At 41.1% G+C, this 11,066-nt stretch overlaps 1 long non-coding RNA gene across 1 annotated transcript; it reads left to right on the forward strand.

Moving 5' to 3' along the window:
- The first annotated feature begins 1,321 nt into the window (after window positions 1–1,321).
- Window positions 1,322–9,970, forward strand: LOC139354576 (uncharacterized). Its single transcript, XR_011605540.1, has 2 exons — window positions 1,322–1,919; window positions 8,680–9,970. It is a non-coding gene; the product is annotated as an uncharacterized lncRNA (long non-coding RNA).
- The last annotated feature ends 1,096 nt before the right edge of the window (window positions 9,971–11,066 follow it).

Genomic DNA, 11,066 nt, shown 5'->3' on the forward strand with positions numbered 1-11,066 from the left:
TAGGAGTGAGCGAGAGGAAAACACGCGGCTAACGCTTTTCGTCTGGTCTGTATTTAGCGCGGTACTCAGATGAGCTAAGGAAATACCAGAAAAATACCAGATTTTGCGAGTGAATTTCGATGAACGGCGTTACCCGCGGCCCAAAGAAAAATAAATATTTCATAAATGGTATTCGGTTATGGAACAATCTACCGCATAGATAATACCGCATTTATAATAAAGTTAAAGATCTCCTAAAATACCAGTACACGTACACATAAGTATAATATCAAATTAAATAAAAAACAAGGAAGAACGCTATAGTCGAGTGCCTCGACTATCAGATACCCGTTACTCAGCTAAAGGGATCAAAGGGAAATGGAGATATGCAAGCAGCAAAGCGAGATTAAAATACGCCACCTACCGGCGGTAGACAGATTTAAGCGTTATGGGCGTTAGAGTGGGCGTGGCAAATTTTTTTTTGGATCAATCGATAGGTATTGACGAGACCAATACATTTCAGTTAAAATTTTGTATCTAGCAGACTAGTCTATTGTTGTTTTTATTTATGTAATCAATTTTTTTTAACTCATAACTGACCCATGCAATAGATTCGTTCAACCTCCATCGAACCAATGCAAATTTTGCAATAGCACGGACACAACGATTACACATATCTTGAACGAATGCCCATCCTTCCACAATACTAGACCCAAAACCCCAAACTCCGATCTCATCCCTTTCTTAACTAATCCAAAACCTGAAAACATACTTATCCATCTTACATTTCTAAAAAAAGCCATCATCATGAATGAACTATAAGGCTACAAGATGAGAATTTAAAGCTACTTTCTAATATCATGTATCAAAATTAAGATTTCTATGTTTCCTAATTAAGTGTTATTTGTTATTCGTAAGCTAAATGTTAAGTGTTAAATCTTATATAATAAATAAGAAATAGATGAAAATGTAATCAGCCGAAAGCCTCAGCAGCTATGGCTGTCATCACTCCCTGTAGCTTAGTTTTTATAAGTAAGCCTTCAGTGTACAAATAAATAAATAATTATCGCGCTAGTCACATTGAGTTGATATTTTAAAATTATTATTATTTTAAAATTATTAAAACAATTTTTCTCACTTTTATAATTAATGTTTATGACTAAAATCAAATTTTTGTAGTTTCTTAGTTACTATTATTATTGTTTTTAATATTTGTTCGTAGTTTCTTAGTTACTATTATTATTGTTTTTAATATTTTTTAATTTAATTTAATTTTATTTTTTATTATACCTATGTGTACTGGTATTTTAAGAGATCTTTAACTTTATTATAAATGCGGTATTATCTATGCGGTAGATTGTTCCATAACCGAATACCATTTATGAAATGTAGCCTTCTTTAACACATTGTTTGTATTCGAGGGCATATGTAATTTTGGGTTCTTAAAGATGTTGCTGGGGTAAGTTTATTTACGTTACTCGTTACTGTTTTGTGAAAGAATATTAAAGTTCTAAGATCGATCCAGGAGGTCAAATTATGGTCAAGTATATTATATGTCAGTTGTGATACATGGTCAAAACGTCTTGAGTTAACCACATAACGGACAATTAAAAGCTACAGTTAATGTGCGCATATCTCATTTTTCAATTAGTGACAACATTTTATTACTTATACGGACACAGGCATGTATTTCAGTAACGGGTCTACTAACATATATTTGGACACATGTCCCGCAAAAGTATCGACGCCAGTACGCAGGAGCGTCCAGTAAAATGCAGTGTCAGCAATTTGGCCAGCGCTTAATCTTCGGACATTGACTCTCAGTCCGGTTGCCTTTAGTTAACTTATACACTGGTCGGCATAAGTATTTTGACGAAACAAAAGTAAAGTATACTCATAATTTGAACTTACTTTTTGTACACTTTGGCATCAATGGAAAGGTAATTTAAGTGCAGTTTAAATTATACAATACATTTTTTTTTAACCCGTTCAGTACTTATTAAAAAGGTCGAACTTGTGTAAAAATCTACGTTTTAAATTTTTTTTCCAATTTTTGTTGCAGTTTCTTTAAACAAAAATAATAGTAAAAAAAATCAGTTTGCTTATATTTTTAATGATTTTTTGAAAATGTTTAGAAACATTCATTTGAGCTGTTTTTTTTTTCATACATGTTGGGGCGGTGCGGCTTGATCGCTGAAATAGTTGAAGCCCCAAGACTGAGTGGTACCCAAAAAAAACGGGAGTACTTTTGGGTTTTTACGCGACGTGCGTAGGTGTTTATTAGTACACTTTGAAACATGAACTGCTTAAGCCTAACTTAACTTAAGCGCTCCAGAGCAGAGCGGAGACTTAGGGGACAGATGGAGAGGGAGAGCGGACGGCAGTGCGAGCGCGCGAGATATAGAAATCTGGATAAAACTGCCGCTCGACACTGCCTCCTGAAATTAAACGCCCTTTTGGCGTGAACATTCTCCCCCCCTTGCGAGGACACCCGTAGCAAAAACCTCAGGATAGTAGGCTCAGGAATATGTTGGAAGTGTAGATCGGTCGTCCGTATGTAGGAGAGTGTGGTGGGCCTTTCCACACTTGTGGCAGTGATGACCACTGCGGCAGGAGTCCTTGGAATGATTGTGAGCCAAGCAATTGGAGCAGTACTTCTGGATATGTACTTCCTGAAGCCGATTCTGGGGGCTTAGCCGTAGAAAGTGGTGGCACTTCCGTAGAGGATGGATCTTTTGGCAGACTCGGCATTGGTAGGATTTAATACCTCGAGTACGTCTGCCATCCAAGGCGGGGTATGGAACCCAATATTCGGATGGAGTATTCTTAGGAGGAACTTTTTGTACGGAAACTTGCGTTGAATAGGACGAAATGATGTGTGGAACTGAGGCGGATACTGGCCTTGGAGGGTCGGATGGAATCGTCGGAGTAGTAAGACCGCTGTTTCGATGCAGCAATGTGTGATGTCGATCTTGGCAAGTGAGACAGTTGTGAGCGCTTGTGCAATCCCGGAATTGATGGCTACTTGCAAAGCAATTGGAGCACAACTGCTTCCTTTGGATATAGGCTAAGCGATCTTCTACCGTCATCTGTAGGAAGCGTGGACATATACGCACGGGGTGGTTCTTCTTCGAACACAGATCGCAGCCTTTGGTTATCGGAACTAACCTTGTGTTGAAGGAATTTATTTTTGGAAATTCTGCCTCTCGATTTGTGTCTTTGGACTGTACGTGGTGGAAATTGGCAGATCGGAAGCTATCGACGGCCTCAAGAGTTAGATGGCGCTCCGTCAAATATGAATCAAGCTCAAGCCACGTAGGAATTTCGGCTTTATTTTGGATGGATTGCTCCCATAATGAGAGAGTGAGCTTTGGTAGTTTTGTCGAGCACATATAAACCAGGATAGGGTCCCAATTCTCAATATTAACACCGGAAAATTTTAAGGAAGTTAAGCAACCTTGAAAAGTGCGTTGAAGTTCCTTTAAGGCTGCTCCCGACTCCTGTGCTATGGATTGCACATTGAAAAGTGTTTTCAGGTGACTGTTCACCTGCAATCGCTTATTTTCGAAACGCTCAGTTAGGTTATTCCAGGCTGAGCGAAAGCCATCATTGGTGAGTGGGGATCTCGAAACTATGGAATGAGCTTCGCCACTTGTTTTTGAGTTTAAATGGAATAATTTTTCAACGGGCGTTAGACTCGGATTGTCTATGTATATTGCCGTGAAAAGGTCCCGGAAAGTCGGCCAGCGAAAATAGTCGCCAGAGAAAACCTCTGTGTCGATAGGAGGGAGCCGACAGCCATAAGACGTGGAATTTTGGGACGGAGTTACTGGAGCTTGAGGTATTTGGGAGGAGCCTTTTTGGATTTGTTCCATCAGCTGCGCGGCAAATATTTCGTAAGTGGAGTACGTTTGGTAATACTTGGACTTTAGTATGGATTTTGTGTCTGCGGCGCTCTCGCCTGCAGATATAATACTGTCGGAGCATATGTCGTATGCTGCCTTTACCGATTGCCACAAGGAATTGAGGTGATCGCGACGGATTTTATAGGCGGATAACGTTGGTGTAGGAGCACCTGGAGCGTTCACAGTGGCCTCAAAGTGGATCAGACAGTCAGCTGTGGCCATAAATCGGGTTAAAGCGGATTTTACTGATGTTGCCATGACGTTAAATAATTTAGAATTTTAATTCAGAAGTAAGGAAACGGATTGGAATCAAATTGGAATTTAGGAACCAATTAAGATTGTAAATATATACGGTCACACTGTCGGATAGGCAATAAATATTTATTATATCGGATGGTCGGACTTATGTAAAGAATTACGGACTTTAATATTGTATGTTTGGAAGGAACATTTATTGTGAGCTCTTGACCCACTGTGCACTGGCGAAAATATCGATATACGTATGTATGTGTGTACATATGTGGATTGCGAGTAGCAGAATAACGTTGCGGGAATGGGAAAGACTTCGCTTATGTTTGTATGTCGGTGCGTTTGTTTGTCACCTGCACAACTAAATTGCAAACGATTTGCTGGAGTAAATTTGTGGAATTTGTAACTTTGTTCTTAATATTGGAAATAGTTTAGCCGTATTTGTAGGTCGAGAAAAGTAGTTGGAGTGGACTGTATTAGAAAGAGTAGTTAGAGTGGACTGTATTAGAATATTTATGTAAATATACACACGCAGCTGGAACACAGTAAAAAATAAAGAGTGCAAATCTTAAGGAAAAATTTTATGACCGGGAATTTTTTACTGCGGCTGAGTTATATTTTACACACGATTGGAATTGAAAATATATTTGACAAATATTTTCGTTGAATAGTAGCACTGAAATATTTACTGGAGTTGTTTCAAGTGTGCAACTGTGGGCAAAGGAAACTGGAATATTGTCGGGCACAAGTAACGGAATTGAAATACATATATTAAATGCCGTTGCGTCGGATTAATCTCTTTTGGATTTAGACAATATATCATACAGAAAGTTAGTCGAAATAGGGTTCGAAAAACTGGCTGTCTGACCGGCAATTATAGTAAGCGGAACTTATCTGGAGTGCCCTGCTGGGACAAAATCAAAGGAAACTCCAGGAGAGGAAAGTCCAAAGATTTTGAAATCCTGCTCGAACTGGACCAAAATGTTGGGGCGGTGCGGCTTGATCGCTGAAATAGTTGAAGCCCCAAGACTGAGTGGTACCCAAAAAAAACGGGAGTACTTTTGGGTTTTTACGCGACGTGCGTAGGTACACTTTGAAACATGAACTGCTTAAGCCTAACTTAACTTAAGCGCTCCAGAGCAGAGCGGAGACTTAGGGGACAGATGGAGAGGGAGAGCGGACGGCAGTGCGAGCGCGCGAGATATAGAAATCTGGATAAAACTGCCGCTCGACACTGCCTCCTGAAATTAAACGCCCTTTTGGCGTGAACAATACAAGTTTTTTCCGACATTTTTACCTATAAACAAGGAAGAACGCTATAGTCGAGTACCTCGACTATCAGATACCCGTTACTCAGCTAAATGGAGATATGCAAGCAGCAAAGCGAGATTAAAATGCGCCACCTACCGGCGGTATACATATTTAAGCATTATGGGCGTTAGAGTGGGCGTAGCAAATTTTTTTTTGACCAATCGATAGGTATCGACGAGACCAACACATTTCAGTTCAAATTTTTTATCTAGCATGAAAATTGTGGGCGTCACAGGTTTTCGCGGTTTGTGGGCGTTAAAGTGGGCGTGGCAAACTTTTTTTTGGGTCAATCGATAGGTATTGATGAGAACAATACATTTCAGTTAAAATTTATATTCTAGCATCAAAACTGTAGGAGCCACAGTTTTGGGCGGTTTGTGGGCGTTAGAGTGGGCGTGGCACTGTGCTGAAACAAACTTGCGCTGCGTAAGAAGCTCAGGAATCTGCACGCCAAATCTCAATAGCCTAGCTCGCATAGTTTCCGAGATCTCAGCGTTCATCCGGACAGACGGACAGACGGACATGGCTAGATCGACTCGGCTAGTGATCCTGATCAAGAATATATATACTTTGTGGGGTCGGAAACGCTTCCTTCTGCCTGTTACATACTTTCCGACGAATCTAGTATACCCTTTTACTCTACGAGTAACGGGTATAAATATTAAAAACAATTGTGGACAGCACTTTTTAGGTGTTTCTTCTTCGGCGGTCGCAGCAAAAGTGATCTTTATTGCACAGATTTGTACACGCTTAACCTATGTTACAAGAGTTGGAAGTATACAGTATGAGGGAGTGAGACAAGCATAGTGTTTCTTAAGAGTAACAGAGATGTATGTGTTTAATAATAGTGTGACCTAACTTAATGTAATATGTATGTATAACAGCTGCTTAGGGATATGTATGTGTGTGTGTGTCTGCTTACTACAATTCGGTCATCCTGACCAGAGAGCTCCTGATCTCTTAACTATTTGCATTATTAATCCATGGTCGTATATTTGCTACTGCCCAAATTCCCCTATAAGGAAGCCTAGACTGCTGAAAACCTTCAACATCCTCCAAGACATACCTATCATTACGAAGTACCTTTGTCACTCTGTATGGGCCTTTACATTTTGGAATTAGCTTTTTGGATACGCCTACATGAGAAGCGAAGTTTTTGATCATTACTAAATCGTCCGTCTGGTACTCTTTAGGATTCTTTCTCTAAAGGTCTGTGCGTAACTTGTTGTATTCTTGCAGCTTCTCGATGCTCTGAGTAGCTTTTTCTCTAACTACTTCTAAACTTCTACTTTCTCTAACTTTATTCAACTCTTCTAATTTCTCTTTTAAGCTATCTATAACTTTTCCCTTTTGAGACACTCGAATAAAACTTGACTTGGGTGCTGACTAACTGATCTTTGGATCGTATTATTAAGTGCGTGTTCAACTGTTTCTAAAACTGTATCCCAGAACAATCCTTTGTCTGGATCAGTCAATTTAGCGATAATAGGTCCTATGCTTCTATTTACATCATCCAGTGGCTATCTTAATGTGTTTCACTTCGTTTTCCTATAAGAAGTCGTGAAATTCTTTAGATGTGAAGCATGTCTCACGGTCTGAGATCACGCATCGCGGCCTACTATACGATCTGAACTGTATTCCTTGAAGATAGATTCTAAAGCGTTGTAACGAGTAAACTACAGCGAGCGTTTCTAACTCGAAGCTATGGTACTTCGCCTCCACATCCGTCGTGTGTTTAGAGAAATAGAATACGGGGTGAAACTTACTATCTTTCTTTTTCTGCATTAAAATTGAACCAAAACCTAGGGCGCTAGCATCGCAATGTAACTCTGTTGGGTCTTTTGGATTGTACAAGGCCAGAATAGGGGCTTCCGAAAGATTTACTTTTAATATTTCAAAACACTCTAACTCTCTCGCACCAAATTGGAACTTTCTGTCTTTTCTTACAAGATCAAACAACGGCTTTGCTTTTGTTGAAAAACCTTTGACAAAGCGTCTGAAATAGGAGCACAGTCCAAGAAAACTTTGAACCTCATGCGTTTTTGTCGGTACAGGAAAGTCTTTTACTGCTTGCATACCTTTCGAACCAGGTTTAATACCCTCTCCCGATATTAAATATCCTAAATACTTTATTTATTTTTGAAGGAACTCACACTTGTCTAACCTAAGCTCAAGCTTGTTGTCTACCAGTCGTCTAAAGACCTCCGTTAATATCTCCATATGACTCTTACTATCTTTCGTTGCTATTAAAATGTCATCCATATAAATTAGAACCTTATCTTCTTTAACCAAATCGGCAAAGATTTTGTTCACAAATCTTTGAAAAACTGCTGGTGCGTTTCGTAAACCAAACGGCATTCTAAGCCATTCATACTGACCCATAGGTGTTGTAAAAGCGGTATACTTGATTGAATCCTCGTGCATGTGCACGTGAAAGAACCCATTTTTAAGGTCTAATTTGGTAAAAATAGTTTTTTCAGACAGTTTATCAATAAGGTCATCTATAAAGGGGGTGGGGTAGTTATCTTTAAGCATGTTTTTGTTAAGGGTTCGGTAATCTACGCACATTCTTAATTCTCCAGACTTTTTCTTCACTAGAACTATAGGTGATGCATACTCAGACTCGCTTACTCGAATAATACCGTTTTTTATGTAATCGTCTAATAAATTCTGAACTTGACTTTTCTCTGCGTATGATAAACGCCTTGGAGGGTAATTGAACGGTTTAGTTGTATCAAAATTCAGTTTTGTTTTTGTTAAGGGTTCGGTAATCTACGCACATTCTTAATTCTCCAGACTTTTTCTTCACTAGAACTATAGGTGATGCATACTCAGACTCGCTTACTCGAATAATACCGTTTTTTATGTAATCGTCTAATAAATTCTGAACTTGACTTTTCTCTGCGTATGATAAACGCCTTGGAGGGTAATTGAACGGTTTAGTTGTATCAAAATTCAGTTTCATTTCCCATTTTACTAAGGGGATCTCCGGCCGATTCGGTTTCGTATAAAACTTATCAAAAATTACTATCAGTTTTTTCCTAAACGTAAACTCACACTTATCGCTAATATTTAACAGGTTGCATTCGGCTGGATCAGGGTATTCAATTGACATCATTTCTGACTCGAAATAATCGCATGGTTGGACACTTAAATTTTGACTTAACTCTATCATTTTACACGAATCACTTTGCGTTTCTTTGTAACCACAATAAACCTTTATACTATCATTTAGACAATCATCTTGTGAGGAGTTGAATAACTCCCCACAAATAGAAGCAGCAGCAGATGGCCGGTCGCTTACCAGATACGCGGCGAATTCGCGTAGTAACGGCGCGGCGAGGAGATCGAGAGAGTTTGGAGACCAACGAAGGAGAGCGAGAGAGTTTGGAGACCAATGAAGGAGATCGAGAGAGTTTGGAGACCAACGAAGGAGAGCGAGAGTTTGGAGACCAATGAAGGAGAGCGAGAGAGATTGGAGACCAAGGATGGAGATCGAGAGAGAATGGAGACTTCGCGGGCAGAGCAAGAGTGCCGTATGGAAAAGGGGATAACGGAACTCCACCGGACTTTGGACTCTCCCGTGAACTTTGGACCGGGAGAGGAAGTGCCACATCTCGGCAGTGGAGCGGCACACAGGCGTGCCACAAGCGGCCCGGGAATCAGCGGGACTGCAGCAGTGGGCGGAGCATCGATTGAAAGCGGTACGTGAAGGAGAAGTGGGTCATCCAGGAGGCACGGACTTTGGACCCAGAGTGGAGAGATCCAGCGGGCCGTGCGCAAAAGAGAAATAACGGTGCTTGGAGGCCCTATATAAGGCCGCAGAGCGCTGGCAGCTGGATCAGTCGATCACGAGGAGTCAAACCTTCAAGATCAATTAAAGTACCAAATAAACAGTCAGTCAAGCAGATAATCTACGAGGGAGCTACAACCAAGCGAGTCGTCGGAAGCAGCGCCGTGGGAAGCATACAAGGAGCAAGATCGCCACGTCGAGACGTTCGGGATTAGGACATCAGGAATCTCCGAATTGAGACACAGGTGGCTGAGTTCTGAAAGGCATCACGCGGCTAAGTCAAGGCGTTTGTTTTCTAACTTTGTCACGACCACACCCTGGCGAGTCGCCCGGCGGGTCTGTCAGAGACAAGCAAAAGAGTCCTACGACGAAGAGCCGTCAGCTTGGGGAGGAAAGTTGTCTGCGACCCAGCGTACCTTGCCCGACCAAGCAGGACCTGGCGTGACGGACGAGCGGTAGATCGATTTGCGGTTTCAAGAGGCGGCAGCCTGGAGAGCCCTGCGATTACCGGCGAAGTTCCCGAGCAGCGACCGCCCAGCTCCCCGAGCGCCAGAACAACGAGATACTGGTCAGAAGACCCAGGATCCAGAGGAGGACGAGTCAACGCGTCGAGGAGCCAGAAAGAGGAGCGCCAGCAGCCGGCGGAACCAGAGCCAAGAGATACCGAAGCCAGCCCAGCCACACACCCGCTGTACTAATACCACGAGAATAAATCCCACTGTTACCATTTGAACACTTTGTTTTCTCACTGATCTACGGGCAATCACGTCATTTAAATTTGGTGGGACGAACGCACAATCTTCTGAGCTAGCCGCACGAATCTCGTAGCGAGCAGACACACAAAATCAGTTCGTTACAATCTTTCTCACAGCTATCAGTAGCACAATCGTTTCCAATCTGACCACTATCCCTCTCACTATTACTATTATCTGAGCGATCATTTGCAATACAACTATCCTTTGATCAAATATCCTTTAAACGATAATCAACCCCACTGTCATTTAAACGATCATCAGCACAACTATCATTTGAACGATCATCATCACAACTATCATTTGAACGATCATCAGCACAACTATCATTTGAACGATCATCAGCACAACTATCATTTGAACGATCATCAGCACAACTATCATTTAAACGATCATTTTCCCTAACAATCTTAAAGTTTCAAATATTCATAAAATCTCTTCCCAAAACAGTGCTATATGCCATCGATTTGTTTGCCACAATTAGTAATTCGAAAATTATCTTTATTCATAATAACAAAACATGATATCTTTCCATGTATATCTAAAGGGCTGTGATTCAAGCCAAAGTAATGCGAAAAGTTGTTTTCATTAACGTTAATGATATTACTACTTAGAATGTTTTCAACGCAGGATAACTTCGTAAAACTAATTGGACTCCCAGAATCGATTAGGCATTCTGTGAATAGGCACTGATTTTACTGTGAATTAAAGTAAATTTTAAACGGTCTCACATATTCAATTTTGGTTGCGTTCTTCTCGTTGCAATGAGGTACCAGGTGCTCCAAAATTCCACAACCGTAGCAAGCGCCGTACGCGCGCTTAGGCTTGCGGCAGTCGGCCGCGAAGTGACCCACGGAGTTACAGTTGAAACATCTTACAGCGGGTCCGGCCAGATTTCCGGAAACAACTTTGTGGCGTCCAAAAGCGAGAGATGGTTTCCGCAATGTTACTTTGGAGAATGCCTGCAACAGCTGGGCAGACGAATTAAAACAGTGCATGTGTGCCTGTTGTCGTAGAAGAGTATCCGATATTCCTTCGATGATACTGTCGATTAATTCCTCGTCGTCTATCCGGATA

Source organism: Drosophila suzukii, unplaced genomic scaffold (genome assembly GCF_043229965.1).
Source record: "Drosophila suzukii unplaced genomic scaffold, CBGP_Dsuzu_IsoJpt1.0 scf_10, whole genome shotgun sequence".
Taxonomy (NCBI): domain Eukaryota; kingdom Metazoa; phylum Arthropoda; class Insecta; order Diptera; family Drosophilidae; genus Drosophila; species Drosophila suzukii.